A 17412-nucleotide genomic window follows, 5' to 3' on the forward strand; every position below is an offset into this window, starting at 1 on the left:
ACACATTAATAAAACTAATGAATAAACGGATCAAGTTAGTAAAAATTACAGTGAACATTTGCAAGTTTTAATACATATATCCCAAGAGAAACAAATAGAACAGATGCTTAACTGAAAACAAAATTTATGAAAAATAATTTTTATTTCCCTAAATGCACAAGATCTTACCACTAGCATAGTTAGCTTATTATGAATCATTATTTTTATTAAAAAGAAAGAGGTGAAAGGGATATTTTTGTTTATTGTAAAACATTTGTACTGACTTCATCAGTGTAATATATTAGGTGCATCATTATTTATCTAGTTCTACCACAAGCAAGCTCCATATATTTTCAGGCTCCAGCGGGCTTTGCTGGCATGCTGTTATAAGCAGGTATTTCAGAAAGTTATTGTGCCTTCCTTCACTTCCAAAAGGCTCTTCACAAACCATTCTTTACGCTCATGCTTACACCAGACCTCATGGATGCTTGAAACGTTTTAAGAGCAAGTCCTGCTAAGGGCAGAGTAACCACATACTAGGGATATAGGAAGATGAATCAGATGGAGACACATAAAGCTGACTAACAAGTCGTGGCTTGTCAGGTAGACACAGTAGCAGCGAGTAGGGAAGCTCTGAGCAAGGCGTGTTAATGCAGACTCCTTCACCAACGGCTAGTGGTTTTTCCCTGTTAAGGAGAAGGCTAAGTGAACACACACGAACAGATAGCTCAGCCCTAGGGAGGCAACTTTTTTAAACCCTTTCTTACTTCATCATGGCCAGTTGCATGCCAATAACCATAGGCAGCGCTTTCCAACCTGCTTTACAGCTCCCTTCCCAAATGCACACTACCATGGACCCTTCCTGTCTCCCTTAGTCATCATCCCGGCACACATAATATTCGTGTTCCAACATTGTCAATACAATTGACATACACAATCATTTTTGCGCATCATCTTTGGTGCTATCAGACCCCAGGAGTAATCGCTGGGAATAAAAGCAGTATTACAACACTGGTACAGCATTTTGCATGAAGCAAAGACAGGGCTTGTGTTTTGTCCTCTGGCAAATCAGCTTTTCACATGCTGTGCTGCGTTGGGGACTGTGCTGAACTCAGCTGGGTAGATATCCTAGCTTGCTGTAACTGCATACAGCTCTGACTGGCACTGAACAGCTAAGTCCTGCATGCTGGTGCTCTAAGGAGAGTGCCGTGACAAACTGAATGTGCAACTTCAGGACCAACTTATTCTGAGATTGCAAAAATGGAGAGATGCAACCTGCTAATTGAGAGTAGAACGATACTTGGCTGGAAAGTCTCCCAGTTGATCCACAGCCTTTCACTAGACATCTAGATGAGCACGTATCTCTGAAGAAAGAGGCTAAACAAGTGACTCTCGCCTTTACAGTGATTAATTCCTACGAATAAGTCAATGGATTTTCTCTACAATGACTTGTAGCACTTAAGCAAGGAGTATATGAGAAGAATTGCTAGCAGTTTCAGAGAAGAGCAATACAATACTTCCTGGAGGTATCATACTAGCTATACAGTTTGCAAAACTGTGTGTTGTAGGACTGATGCAGTTTTACATAATTCCAGGAGTAAGCCCAGGAGCATGGATGGCCCTAAGCCTTCTTAGGCTGGACAGCAAGATTACAGGAGCTCATTTTGCATCCTTGCCCCTCCATTTACTGGTCGTAATCACCACCTGCTCCAGCACATATCCAGAGGCAGACTTAGACTCCTGTCCTGGTTATTGGCTCATAGTCCATTCCTCTTGTACCTCTCCAGGGCCTGTTGCCAGGTACCCTTACAATACTGGGGACAGTGCCAAACGAGCCCTTTATTCTACAGCAATATTTATTTGTCAGACAGCCAGTACCTGAATTCAGGATTTCTTGAAGAGCCACCCTCTAGGGCTTATCAGCATGGCTGCAGGTGCTGATTTTGCTCAGTCATAAGAAATATCTCACCTAACCAGCCAGACAGGGCCAGATGAGGCACACAACCAGTTCACCTTGATCCCTTTGTTTACCAGCCAGAACTAAGCATCAGCCTCTGAGATCAATACTGATGTTTCCTTGCTGAATGAAACAGGAAGGCAGAGAGGATGGCACATCTCATCCCCCGCAGCCAAATCAAAGGTACCAGCACTCAGCTCTGCACCCTGAGCTTCCTGACCTCTAGGAGCAAAGACGTGACCTGCAAGACCAAACTCAAACAACCCCAGCACTATGTCAGCATCTGTCCCCTTCACTGAATGCCTTTGAGCATCCCCACAGCAAGACCACAGGGAAAGCGATAAAACTCTTGCATTACACGGGCGATATTCTCTTTTTCCTGACATCAAAGTCCAACCAAGATTTACACAAGCTCAGGAACCTGGCCTTGTCTTTGCCCATGAGGTCTCATACCAAACTATCTGAGAGGCATCTACAGCCTCTAAAATCAACAGGAAAAACCTGCCTCCACTCTCCTCTGATTAATTTTTGGTGAAGTCATATAATGGAACATTGTTAAAACATGTGCCAGATAAATACTGCCAGAAGTACTATTATTCTTTTAGTTTATTTAGTTCACACAGTATATTTTTAAAAACAGTTACCTAACTTCCAGTATACCACAACACTGTCATCTCTCTCTTCCCCTTCCCCCAATGTGTGGAATGAATTTTGTACTATTAGCCAGAAAAAGGGATTTTCCCCCTCCCCCCCACCCCCCGCTCTGGAAAATATTGAGAGCTCTCCCCCTGATAAAATCAGTACGTGTTTTGAGTTGCTCACTTGTAAATATGACTCTGCAAAGAGTTATGAAAACACCACATGCAAGTACTGCATGTGTCAGGCAGATGCCAGTGTCACGAATGTCAGGTACATCGTTCTAAACTGAGAAAATGGAAAGACTCCATGGGCTGGATGCCTTCGAGTTGAAACCTAAACAGTACATACTGTCCAGATATTGAGAGAGAGAGAGAGCGGGAGAGAAAATAACCCACAAAATCTATTGCATTTTAGTGCAGTTCATCCAGCTGGCTAGGCCAGGCACAGAAGAGAGGGCAGATCCTGGGGCATATACACACACAGCCTGGTTGTCACTGTCTTTTCAGAGCTCAAGCCCAGCATGAGACACTTGAGGACAACCTACTCGCTGCAGAAGGGACCTATTTGGGCAAACACAGTAGGTGAGGTCATGGCAGTCTCACCAATCAGGTCAAATGCCCTCTACAAGAAGGTCAAATGATTGCCGTAAAAACCACCCCATCTAGAATGTTTTTGAGGGGAGAAGTCGCAAGAAGGAGGCATTGCTCTGAAGGTTATGTCAAGGGCTTTTAAACCTGCTTGGAAGGTACTCTTGTGCCTGACGGATAACGTTGTGAGATGTTATTGTTTGGATCTTTTGTTAAATGAAATCCATGCATAGGACCTACTGTTTTATAGGATGGTCTGTGTCCATTTTGGGAGAAGTGTCTACAAAACAGGTATCATGAAAAACTCAACAGGATAGAAGAAAGCAAACAAAGAAAACTCCCTACTCTTTTTACAAATAGAGGCATATTTTAAGTATCAGATCTATTGATTACTTCATTTGAGTATTTGCTTCTTTCCCACTATACATATGTGATGTACAGGTCTGCTCAAGTAGTTGAACTACACTAATGTTTTCATTAAATGTAAAAATAACATGTTCAAAGGCAATCTAATTTCACATGCAAATCTTTGATTAACATGATATCTAACACCTAAATATGTCTTTGGCAACAGAAAATGATAGCATAAAAGTTTTAGAAAGAACACTTGTTATTTAGTGAAGAGTTCTCAGTTTGTATACAACCTGCCTCCAGTGAACCACTAAAATACATCAAGTTTTCCAAGTAAAGAAAAAAGATGATTATTTTTTAAAGACAGCATTCTAAATTGTGTCCATCTCCACTTTCATATTTCTGAAAAAATGCATTTACAGATTTGAAACCAACAAATGTATGCAAATCTATTTATGTGATTCATATTCTGTATATTTCACTGATTTACTGTCTTTATGACCATCTATAAAGATGTGTGAGTCTCAATTGCACTCTTCAGATACTCAAGAAATAAACATAGTTGCTGATGTAAAATTCTAGTGTGGAACTTCACAGACTTAAGTAGTTACAGCTTAGAACAACAGTGGATTGTCCCCTTACTCCAAATGCCAAGGCATATTTCCATAAAAAAGCTTTATCCTGGAAAGACTTCATCTCAAAAAAATACACTGAACAACTCGGCAAATGAACATCTCAAATGTAATTATGGAAACCAGAATCCTCAGTACTGGTAACCGACTCCAAACATTGAAATATTGCTTCTGTCATAATAAGGAAACTGATACAAATAAATAAATAAAAGCAGTCCTCTAATAGCTCAAGTTCTCACAATCTCGATACTGTTGGTATAAGACTGTATCATTGTGACCAGATTTCTAAACAGACTATTTAATGGATAGTACATTTATAATATTCCTAATATGACAGCTGCTTAAAAGCAAAGTAAGCATTAATCTTCACAGACTCACCTGTGTGTTATTCACAGCCTGTCTCCGAGTATGGCCTTCCATGTCTGAGTATGGCCTTCCATGTTTGTTGTTCTGAAGAAAAATGACACAACAAAATCTTTTCTAGTGAAATATGCTATAATACTCAGCATAACACTTAAGCACATACAACTCAGTACGTCTACTTGAACAGCTGCTCTGAAAATTTGGTTCCTCCAGGGGTTCTTAAGTTTAATTTGTCTTTTTTTCCTTCGGTGCTTGGTCATTCTAGAGTAGACTTTTGTCTCTTTCAAATATATCTCTCCTAACAGAAGGAGAAAAATAAAAAAAACACATCAGCATAGAATTGAGCAAATCTTCTAATTCATAAACCATTTGATCTCATATCCCAAGAAGTCTCACTTAAGGGAAGTTTTTGAATGCTCCTCCTGTGTATTTATTGCCAGACAGATTTTTTTTATGAGGCAAGAATGATCAATTTTCTATTTTGTGCCTATTCATTAGCACATTTGCTAGGTAAAAGTTGCACTAGAAGTATTACGCTCATGATAGTGCACTGGATTGTAAAGTATACCAAACATTATACAAACAATAAAGTAGAAGCAACAAAATTAGAAACTCTGAAAGAAAGGAAACGCAGAAAAAAAGGAAGAGATGATTTTTATATGGCACATCCCATAGGGTAGCACTCAAAAATCAAATAAAGTTATAATCAAATAAAAACTACAGCTGCAGAATAAAATAGCATCTTGGGGGTAGAAGGGAAATGAGCACAGCTCAGAGCAAAATCTGTCCTGGAGCAAATACTAAGCAACCTCACAGAACAAGCTCAAAGTTGAGCTTAACAGCATCATAGTACTATTGCAAACCAATTTTTAAATTAAACAGCTCCAGCCATTATGAGGAGAAGCACAGAATGATCACCTATGGGTTTTTCCATTCCCTCAAAAAAAAAAAAAAAAAAAAAAAAAAAAACCATAAAAAAGCCCAACTGAAGAAAAACATAACAAGCAGGTCTAATTGAAGGAGTCTGTATAATCTACCACACCATACCATTGTCCCTGTCTAGCATGCCATTGTAGACAGGGAAATTTGGACAATTAACTCTTCCTCACAATGCCGTGTCATCGCCAGGGATGAGAGAAATATTCCAGAGGAAATGAGAGCACTGCTTTCTCCCTAACATCTGCATGGCCCAAAGAAAACCTTCTGCCAACTCCAAGCTACAGCAGCACTTCCTGAAAGAATTATGTACAAGGCAAATCACCATGAGCACACCTAGAATGCATGTTGCCTTGCTCAGGTGATGCTGATCACAGGCATCTTGCCAGGTTGCTCTGTTTCACAACTATTATTTAAGGAATGAACTGGTCTCAGAGCTCAGCTGTGGGACTACCTAGGAGTGAAAACACTACCCATGAAATGAAAATTTCCAATTTTCTGAAGGATATCTGAAAGATCTTTTCAAAGTTTAAGCTAGAGTAAAAAAGAGAATTAAGCAGTTCTACTAGAACAATGTTGAGATTTTCAATATGCAGTAGCTTGCAAATTTGCCCTGTAATCCTGATTTAAAACATGACAGAAAATTAAAGAAACAAAAATCCAAAGTGTTAGTGGAGGACAAGAGTGAGTATTCACTTGGATGTTGTAAAAAAGCAGCAGAGGCTGAGCTAATGTAAAGATACTGCCAAAGAGCACATTATTTTGATTATATGCAAACAGGTTTTGTATAGCTTTTAATTTATATATATACACATACAATATATGTGTATGGTGTATATAAATATATATTCACACAGTATATATATAGTTCATGAATTATATTTGTATGATACTCACTTTCCAAGTGAGGAAAAAAACACTTTTGCTTGTTGCCTCCACAAATATTATTGCAATCCTACAAAGCCCCAAGACCCTGCACAGTGCCTGTAGCAGAAAAACAGATAGCATCAAGAAAAGAGCCGACGGCCTATCCCTCTGGCTGCTGTGACAACATTCATAGCCAGATGAGTGATGTGGCCTTGGCTGGTAGAGTTTCACATCAGGTTGACGTGCCTGTGGTGACAAAAGCCCCACCATCGTGTGCACAGCGCGTGTTGGATATTTTCGTTGCTCTCAACCTTCTAGAGCTGGAGGTCACTCTTCCACTTCTGTTCTGAGTCATGGGAAGGGGAAGCTGGAGAGGCCTCCAGTCCCCAACAAGACAAGCCCTTTAGCCACCTGGATGAGCATAAATGAGCTTGGCTGCTCCAGAAATGTGCAATACTGGGAGCACCAGATGGGGCAGTCCCTAGGTGGGCAGCTCCAGCAGCACCATCCTTGGTGCATTGCTAAGTCCCAGAGAGGATCTCAGCATCTAGATAATGTACGCAGCTGAGGGATTTGGTCAGTCCAGGCTGTTTGAGCTCAGAACAGAGATCCAAAAAAAGCAGGTGGGAATATTTGGGAGATTGCTTTTCACACTGTTCCTCTTTAGCAGGGTAATGAGACCTGCCTTTTTCTTTCTAATCTCCTTTCTCACTTTCTCTCTGTAATATTAACTGGGTTTATTCATCATGTTCACAGAATAATGCCATCTGCAGGTTATTGCACACATCTGCCTGGAAGTTCTTTGAGTGTGACCTAGAAATTCACATATCATTACATTAGAAGAAGCTTTTTCTGTTCTTGCACTGCATTACTACAGATACATATATTAAAAATACTGTGAATGTCCCATTCTGATTAAAAAAGACATAAAGTGTGGAGAGCAATCTATTAGCTCACATCAAAGGCAGTTTTCCTCTCCCTTGTATGATAAATATTTTCCATTTCTCCCATAAAATGAAAAGGAAAATGATAATTAATTGTGAACACACTTCTTGATCCACTGGGAATGCATCAATAAGGACTTCTGGTACCAAGTAATACAGGTGGGACTTCCCAAAGCAGCACCGCATTCCAACACAAAGGGAAGAAAAAGGGTATAGAAGGCAGTGACCACAAAACATCTATTGATACCATATTTTTATCAGGCCAAGATGCCTGATTCCTCCCCTCACCAGAGTGACGGGCTCCAGTGGGGTTCTGCAATGTTAGCGGTGAGATTTCTGACAAGACATTTCTAGCTTCAACATTCAAGCTGACAAGGCTGTTGTCAGTTCAAAGCAGTCTCTCTTTCCTTTCAAGGCATTACATAACCACCAATTTTGTTTTCCACATTTACCAGAAGCTGCCAGCAAGGAAACAATTCGCTGGAGGATATAGCAATTAAAATACCAAGCTCTGGCTTTTATTCCTCCCCCCTTTTTTCTCCCTCTTTCCTTTCTCCTCCATATGCCTCTTCCCTCTCCCACCCCCCCCCAAAAAAAAAAACACGCAGATCTAGATCTATCTTTAGATTTGTGAGTATTCTGTGAGTATACTCTCACATTTGACTCTTAAGCAGTGTAATGTGTCAAAAAAAAAAAAAGAAAAAAAAAAAAAAAAGCTGCCCTTCATAATGATGGAGAAAGAAGAACCAATTTGGAAGACGGGTGAAATCTCTTGCAAAAGCAGCTCTTTTCTTTACTGAAGGGGTTGTGTCACTTCACAGCACACCAGATTCACGGGTAATGCCCTGCTGTTTTATTTAACATTGTTAAATATTTGTGATCTTCTGGGAACACATTTGATGCCTCACAAGCACATTGCAAAGTAAATCCCTGCTCAAAAATCAGAGGAACTAAAGGCACTTTATCTTGCAATTGAGATGGCGGTGTGGATATCACACCTATGTCTACAGCTCTACTGAACTCCTTTTAGGAAAGCAGAAATTTGTAATGAGAAACGATAAGAACCTGCAGCTCTGCAGTATAATGCTGGTGTCTGCCTTAGCCCTGAAAAAGCTCCACATGGACATTTAATACATGTGTGCATCCATGGAGATATCTCTCCACATAAAAAAAAAAGAAATTAAAGATAATCACAAGAACATGTTATTACTTTGTTCCTTTTCCACCAAAGGCCATGCCAGTTCACACTAAAGCTTTACTGGTCAAAGGTTTCAAAATGATTTAGGTCCATACAAGCCAGAATAGCTGTAGAAGTGCTTTCTACTCAGGCTTAGTGTTGGAGTCTCTCCTTGCTGCAAAAAATCCACCCCTCAAAACAGCAGTATTCTCAACACCCTTAACCCTTGGCTAATTTAAGCTTTCCTAGGTCCATACACAGTCATACTATAACTGGAGCATTTAGAGTGTTCCAACCTCCCTAACAAAAGGGCAGCAATTTCATGTCAGGTTCCCTCGTGCTGTAGCTTTCCCAGACAGAACAGAGATACAGATTCTAAAAACAGGGGCCTAGAAGCTGCTACAATAAATACAGCTGATGTCAAGCAGAGGACCAGAAAACCTCTGTATGGGCAGATCCAGCTGGCAACAAAGCCAGGAGGTCACCTGCCTGGGCTGGGGTCTGCGGCATAGGGCACTGCGCACCTTGCACCAGATGCTGGTGTGCATGGTGCACGTGGCATCTCCATCACCACCGTGCCCTGCTCCAGAGCATGGCGATGCGCACGCTGCTTCTGGCAGCACCACTCCCAGCTACACAAAAGCCTTATTGCTTTTTTTAAAATGGAAGGCAAAAATAAAGGCAAAAAGGCAAAAAAAAAAAATAAAAATAGGAAGCTGCCTATGTGGAGCTTGTGTCTGCTTCCACTTAGAGAAAGCAAAATTCACACCCTTTCTTCTCGCTTCCCCCCTCCCTTCAACATGGGGAAAGCCGCACACACGCGGACGTGAACGCGGACCCTTGTTCTCCATTTGCAACGGGTTTAATTTAGCCCTCGAGCCCGCACAGAAATCCTGCCTGCAGCAAAGTGATGTCAGGCTCCCGCACGTCCCTGCGGTATATGGAAATCCTGGTTGCCATGGGAACGCAGCTGCGGGCCGAGGGGGCGTCTGCCTGCGCCGATGCTGCTGCAGACCTACCTCCATTTTTGCAGGGTGCTCGCGTGCCAGCAGAGTTGCATTTCCATCTACATCCTCCCCAGCGGCGATTCTGCCTCTTCTCTGCCCTGCAAAGAGCCATATGGCTCGGAGCGGAGCCTGGGTTGTACTAGAGAAGAATTTGGAGCCCCAAATCTCAGCATCCTGCTGGGGTCTCTGGGGAGAGGGTGGCTCTGAGCAGCCACGCTCCCTTCCCAAGGCTGCTGCCTACACTTGCTGTCTCTCTCGGCTCCATTAGGGCAGACACCATTCTGAGGCTTCAACTCTGAGCTCCCGTGCAAAAGGGAAAGGCAGATTCCCTTCACATCGCATTTCCACTTTTCTGCTAGAGAGGCACAACCTGACGCTTCAAGTAAAGGACTGCTTAGAGCTGGCCAGGACTAAATGGAAATGCTATGTTTTTTTTTTTCCCCCTCCAAGTCCTTGTGGCAAAACACTGAACTGCAGAATATACTTAGCTGCAATAAATAGCTTTTATCATAGCTTCTCATGCAGAGGCATATAACACAGCAACAGGCAAGCTAGCCCCCATTAAAGTGCCATAAGACAAACAGGTGTGCACACTCCCGCTGGCTAACACAGAATTAATCAGCTAGACACCCAAAACAGAATCAAAGCATAATAGTGTCCCAAAGATGCTATATCTCAACACAGACTCTAAAAGGCTAGGTTTAAGTGCCTAAGTTCAATATTTGGTTTTGCTTTACCCCTCAGAGGAACATTTGGGAGCCACACAGACTCATATTGGGAAGAGCTGGGACATCTCATGCCTACCTCTACCATCCCCTGACAGGGGGTATCAACTCTGTTTTTTCCATGGAGGCCAATTAATTAAAAGCCAGGTTAAACTCAGATCACATGTTTTTACCACATGCATGGCTTCCAGCTCTCTGTTTCCAGGTGGTGCAGGCCTCCGCCCGCTAGTCCTGATGCTTTTTTTTTTTCCTAGCCACATCAGCTAGTCCAAGAGAAGAAGACATAGGCTCACCTTTGGATAGCTGGTATCTGATTCAGAGAAACTTCTTTTCTTTTAGTATTAGGGGAAAACTAACACAAAACAGCCTACAGTGCTCATGAGTTGTTTCCAAATCTGAATGAACGGCACAGCAAAAAAAAAAATCCCTTATTAGCCCAATTTTACGCCACATAGAATTGCATGATCCAGACTGAGCCAGCAGAGGACAGTGGAGGACACAGAGCCTGTTAACTCACATTTTATACGCAGAAACCAGCTTTTCTGTACGGTGCCGTATTTCTTGCCATCTCTAACGTCAATTCATGGTAATGAAAGCTGCGCATGTCACAGGAATGCAGGCTACAAGGGGTCTGCAGAGCAAATGTAAATCATTATGCGGCTTCATATTTGCATGCGTATATATGGAGAGAATTTCTTACTTATGCAGAACACCCTTTGGGTCTAACTCAAAGGTCTTCACTTGGTTCTTGTTCAACAGGCTTCAATGGTTTTCCTAAACAAAAGACAGACCTACCCTGTAAATCCAATAAGCATTTTGCTTATGTGAGGAATGCAGGACAGGCCCCTCGCTGTAATTATTTCTGTTCCTTAATATAATCCAGAGTCTGAGAAGGCAGTGAAGTTGCAGTAAAGTTCACAAAGGCTTAGCCTGCCCCAGGAACACTGACACTACTCATCCTTTCTGAAACAAGTTAAAGAAGAATGCAGATCTAATCAGCTTTCAGTTTCCCAGATAAACTCTCTGATTGCTCTGTCTGTCTGGATCCTGTTTGTGAATAGTCCTAGTGAGAACGGATGGGATTTTTTTGTGCAAGTAACGGCACACCTGTGTCTAATGCCTCTGGATTGCTAGTTTGTTAAGGTGAAGATCGCATTACCTTGTTGTGTAGAAAACATTCCTACTAAAAATAAAATTGTTCTGTGAACAATGACAGAACAGTAAAATTTTATTGGTAGTTGCAATGCACCTATCTTGACCTTGCAGCCTGAGGTTTTTTATTGTGGTTTTGCTTTTGCCACTTCAGTGCCAAGTTAAGTAGCATAAGACTGAATTAAAACTTTGTACTATTTCACAACACAGACAAAATATTTTGTGTTTTCCCCTTACTTAAAGAATAGTAGCTTGAGGAGAGCGCTCATAAAAGTTACAGGCTATATCAACCAGAAACAACATTTCAATATTTATGTAAACTCTGTTGCCTGAAAGACCGCAGCTCACCAATTTCCATCACGTTACATTTGCAAAGTGACATTCTGCAAAGCCCTGAACTGATTAGCACATAGCAAAGTGCCTCTCTGAGTGCCAGCTCTTTTGAGGCAACTGCAATAGTGCAAAACACCTAATAAAAGGAAGGTAGAAAGAGAGCTTGTCTATTAAGGGGATGATCAGGAAGCCATTTCATAATGTTCTCAAAATAAGGGGACAGAATTTCACTCATAGGAGAATTTAATTAAAATAAAATGTGTGTCGTGCAAGTATCTGGCTCCTGTTCCTGATCCTTGAGTACAATGAAAAAAATATCTAAATTCAATTAATGCGTGAAGCATTAAGAGCTGTAATTAATATATCCTCCTTGGCAAATGGTGGATTTACTAGGAACAGATGTACATGACCCTCTGGTTTGCTTCACTCTCTGCTTGCATTGAGTTTTGAATTAGGCTGCAGCTTGAATCTTTCCAAAGGTAGGACAGAAAAACTAGAGGATCGCGTGTTACACTCACAGGAAAAGAGATCCAGCAACAAGCGTGAATTAAAGACTAGGTTGTGTAGAGAATATAGAGCACCTAAAATCCCAGGAGTCATGGACTTGGACATGGAATTGTGCCAGAGTCTGCAACTCTATTTGTAAGAGTTAGTGCACTTCAGACCTTCCAAGAAGTGCTGCCAGTCCAGGGACACTGACGAGCCTGCAGACAGCCCACATGCGGCAGTTTGAGTGGTCATCCACTACCAGCAGCACCCACTTACGGACAGTTGCTCCAGGCGCTCCTGTCCGCAGTCGTCGGCTCTCTGAATGCTTGGATGGACTCTTCCACCAAAACAACACTGCATCTAGCGGAGCTAATTTGGTCCCAGTGGGGGCTGCGATAGCAGTGAGTTTGGATGTGCCCATATGACCTCCAGGTTAATTTGTATTCCTGGCAGGCTTGAGTCATTTCCAATAACTTGATATGTGCATCTCCAACACAGGGAAACCATAAAATGGCTGAAAGCTATTGCTTACTCGTATGCTTTTTCTTCATCCTCTAACTAGAACTATGTAACAGAAAATAGTCACTAAATAATATAAGCTGCAGAGAAGTTTTATTTATATTTATATAAGCTATTTATTTAAACATGCAAACTAAGCATTTATACTTTCAGATTACCAGTGTAAAATAAAGCAACAACAACAAAAAAACTATTGCTGTGAAAACCCAGGAATAGCTGTGCTAGTTCATTCCCTGTTCTGAGGTCTGTTAGCACATCGCTTCCCTATACAGCAAAGCCGCATCAAATGCTGAGTGTTTCTCTATCAGCCCAAAGGAACAGAAGAAATAGCTCAAAACTCATCCCCCTTTTCAGTTACTTGACCTGTGAGAGGAGGTAAAGAGAGAAGATTCACGGAGCCTGCTCGTGAGGAGGAGGAGGAGGAGAAGGGGCCTGCCTCAGTGCAAAGAAAGAGTCACTTGCCGGGCCATCTGTCGTGGCACGCTGTCACCAGGCTGCTTGGCTGCGCTAGGGCAGCTGCACCCTCTCCCCAGCGTGAACACGAGGCCCTGCGAGGCCCTCGGCCCCCGCAGCGGCCACGGAGCGTCGCGGGGAGCAGGGCTGCGGCGCTCACAGCGCACTCCTGCCGCTCTGCCCACATGCATCTCACACCGGCTGCGGGTTGCGCCGCTCATTTGGGAGCAAACGTGAGCGAATTAGCCCTAGCCAAGTATCCCCAGCCTCCTTTTCTGCACGCACATCATACCCCTCACCGTGCTTTATGACAGAGATGATTCAGCTACTCGGCGCTAAATTCAGGAACAAACAAAGCTCGCTGAGGGGCCTGCTCAGAGGAAGGAAGTGGACAAAAGCCCCATTTGTTGAAAGGGAAAATAAAGAACAGACTGGTGGCTAAGCAAAAGGAAGCGAGACCAATGAGGGACACAAAACTGGGGATACCAGCTGCTGAGTTATAAACTGGGGCTGGGTCGGCCTTGCCATCTGCAGAGCGCTCTCCCTCTGCACAAACTGGCTCCTTGCTTTGCCAACACCACGGCATCAGAGCATAAGCAGACTTTTACAGAATTTGAAGACAAACCTTTTAATGCTATTCACTTAGAAGTCTTGGGCCCTTTTTACTTTCCACCAGCCTTCTTGCTTCTTTGTTTATAACAGCTTGGATTTTCCACCAGCAGTAACTTATAGGAACCACAAGCCAAGACTTCAGTTTCCCATTGCAAGGATATTTCTATCCTGCTTTATTTTATTTTTTGCCTTTAGTTGTGTTTTGTTCTTCCAAGTAGACCATGTGACACTCCTTGAAGAAAAGGGCAATTTCTCCTTCTCCTGGAGGGAGCCAATGGAACGTTTCAACTAGTCAGGAGCTGGAAGCACAAGTAGGGAGCAAGGTCCTGGAGCAAAACTACACGTGCAACCAGGCCTCATCCATATCAGAGTTCCCATGGCCTGAAGTGGATTGTGCAGAACAATTCACAGGTCTCAGAATTACTTGTAACTAAGTCTTGGAGTAAGGATGCAGCTGCAAGGGGAGAGGGCAAGTGCTTTGAATTCTGTCTTCCCTTACTGCTTTGAGTTTTACATGTCTAAAAAAAGTTAACCGATTCTCATTCTAGTAAGGCTTACAAGGTTTTTGTTTAAAAGAAGCTGTAATGTACTGGGACTGTGGCAGATTCTTCTCAAAGATTGGAGTAATTAGACCTGTTAAAGCCCTTCAACTCTGCCCACACTACTCAGCTGCGGGCATCACGTGGTGTTGCTTCATGACTCTGCTCATGGATTGAAGCTGTGCTTCCTCTTTCCATCTTTAATATTTTAAAGGTATTTTAATATTTTGCTTTCATGTTTTACCTTTCCAATCATTTGACATAAACCAAAGCTTCACACAAGCTACTTTCAAAACATGACTGCGACCCAAAACCAAGGTACACAGCAACTTCACACTGTGTTCTTGGACAGGAAAATTGACTGTAAGGCATTTCTCTAATAATCAGAGCTAGAGTGTATGTCCTCCTGCTTTGTATCATTTTAGGTCTTCACGTAGAGTTCTGGCAGCAGTCTTAGGCAGTTGAAGCTCTAGACCAATGTATCATCAGAATACTGAAGACTGAAAGCAAGTGCTTTTAAATGGAGCAGAGAAAACCTTCTCTCTTCATTTGGGCATGCAGAAACTGATAAGAGTCTGCTATTTAAGTTGGGAAAGATTTTTTTGGGTTTTTTTTTGCCCTTGGTGATGCATGAATTGCTATCACATTACTACTTACTGATTATTTGAGTCCTTTATTGCTATGATTTGTAGAAAGACTTCACTGAAATTGCCAAACAAGAAGACTCATCCACTAAAAAGTCTCTGTTAAGAAATAGCAATGACTTCATTTCTTATCCAGAAGAGCACATAAGCATATGATTAAAGACACACACATTCTCATATGAATCATGGATTGGAGATGCTTTCTCTCTCAGGAGGTGATTAAAGGATTGATTTATTATATTCACTTAAATCAGGATGCCATCCATGGTGCCAAGAGAGGATCTAAGGAGTTTTCCCCTTTTTTGACAAGATGGAAATGATCGTGATTCATTTGTACAGACTTGATTCCAGAAGGCAGTAATACCAATGTTTAGCTATATGTTATGCTGTGGAATGCAGTTGGAAATGCTCATGTACATAAGTATTACAGAATCACAGAATGGTTGAGGTTCAAAGTGACCTCTAGAGATCACCCAATCCAACCCCCCTGCTCTAGCAGGGACATCTAGAGCATGCAGCACAGGGCCGCATCCAGACAGGTTGGGAAGATCTCCAGGGAAGGTCCATAACCTCCCTGGGCAGTCTGTTCCAGGGCTCTGTCACCCTCACAGGAAAGTTCTTCCTCACATGGGAATGGAACTTCCTGTGTTTCAGCTTATGCCCATTGTCCCTTGTCCTGTCACTGGCCACCACTGAGAAAGCTCTCCCTGCACCCTGTAGAAAGAATACTATTCTTTCTAGTATTTTCCATTTGCCATTCTAGTCGTAATGGAAGATGTCTGAGCTTTTAAGCATCTCTGTGAATGCCAAAGCATCTATGCAAATGCCAAGGTAGTTATACTAACAGAGCTCAATGACAATAACTGATGTAAATTTTGTTCCCCTTTTCAAGCTACAAAAAGTCATATTTTTCACGGCTATCATAAATTCAGGGTTGATGATGATTTGTTTTAGTGCAAATATAGGTATATTTGCAATAAGTATATATAGGTATATATAAAGAAGGTGGCTTGTTTTCACACTTAATTTGCTGACCAATGTTGAAAAATACCTAATACATATATAATATGTTTTTCCTTTCATATTATTTCATGAGAATATTTGCAATTGTTCTTGGAATGTTGTGCATCCAAAGCACAATCAAATTTATATAACTTTGTGTGTAAAGGTGCCTGCATGATTGTTTATGTGGATATTATTTCTCCCTACAAATATTATTGCATTTCCAATGTCAAACCGTTAGCTTACAACACCAAGTCACACATCTGTATCTGTTTTTATGCATGGCAAAACCTAATTCAAGTGATTATTGGTTTTCAAAAACATATTGCATTTGCTTGGCAGTTGTACTGTATTGCTGGCATTTATATTAGTCTTTTTGTGACACATATTGACAGCATGGCATTAAAATGCCTGTCTGAGCAATATACATTAACTTACACCTATAAACAAGTCTTTGTTTTTTAAACCAGCCTACTGCACATCCTTGCTTCTTTTGAAGTGAAAGCATAAGAAAGCAAAACATTTTTCTGCAGGATCACTGATACTCGCTAATTTATTGGCATATTCCAAGAAGAAAAACAATGTAAAATGTGATGAGATGCTTAATTGAAAGTTACTTCTTTTTATTAACAGACAAACCATCTTCCCTGTATATGGACCATACTGCAAATACCTAAATAATTCAAAACCAGATAGCTGACAAAATCAGATGTCTGACATAAAGACACTGAAACTGATTAAAGACATCTTGTGAAAAGATTATTTTTCCTCTCCTCAACTCATTCAATTTTCCATATATTCTAGTTTGGCTTACATTCTGCTAGAATTTGTGAACTGTAGCCAACTCTACTCCCAAGTTTTGGTTGTTTGTACATATATCATTAGCTTAGCCAGACTGTTTTCTGACTGACAAATGACATTTTTTTTTCAGTATGATCTATACCTTAAAATTGTATCACCTCAGGTTTCCTCTTTCTAGTTGTGTTGTCGTTCATATCGCACCATGTTCAGGAACGCATTTTTGCATTTTCAGTTATCCAACTCCATGAATGTTTTATCCTTAATGATTGACACTAATACTATCATATACATCTGATTTTAATTTAACCTCTCTCTTCCATCTGCACCATTTCTATTTTCTTTTAGAAATAAAACATGTCCACTTTGTCTCCCATTTTTGCTGGTTCTCCCATTTACCTTTTCTACAAACTTTCATATTCTCTTCCTCTACACGTCTTTTGTTATCTATCTGATCATTGACTACATGACTACCCTAGCCCTAAAAATGGTCCCTTTTCATTTCTATCCTTTCATGAAGGAGGTGTTCTTCCTCATTTCTTATAAAGAGCAGGACCCAGCTTTTCAAACAGGTGTTGAGGCTCTTCCAATGAAGATTAAAAGAACAAAAGGTCAAATTCAGCTGCAATGAATAACCACTCATCTCAAAGGAATTATGCAATACAAGGGAAGAATTTGTTCCCAAATACTTTTTTTTTTTTTTTTTT

General features: G+C 41.3%; 1 long non-coding RNA gene across 1 annotated transcript; it reads right to left on the reverse strand.

Moving 5' to 3' along the window:
* Nucleotides 1-353: 353 nt before the first annotated feature.
* On the reverse strand, nt 354-5587 carry LOC112948512. The gene is made up of 3 exons (XR_003249642.1): nt 5556-5587; nt 4524-4595; nt 354-665 (listed from the first exon to the last, which is right to left on the reverse strand). It is a non-coding gene; the product is annotated as an uncharacterized LOC112948512 (long non-coding RNA).
* Nucleotides 5588-17412: the final 11825 nt, after the last annotated feature.

The sequence above is a fragment of the Nothoprocta perdicaria genome, unplaced genomic scaffold (genome assembly GCF_003342845.1).
Source record: "Nothoprocta perdicaria isolate Ctin4 unplaced genomic scaffold, notPer1 scaffold_264, whole genome shotgun sequence".
Classification (NCBI taxonomy): Eukaryota; Metazoa; Chordata; class Aves; order Tinamiformes; family Tinamidae; genus Nothoprocta; species Nothoprocta perdicaria.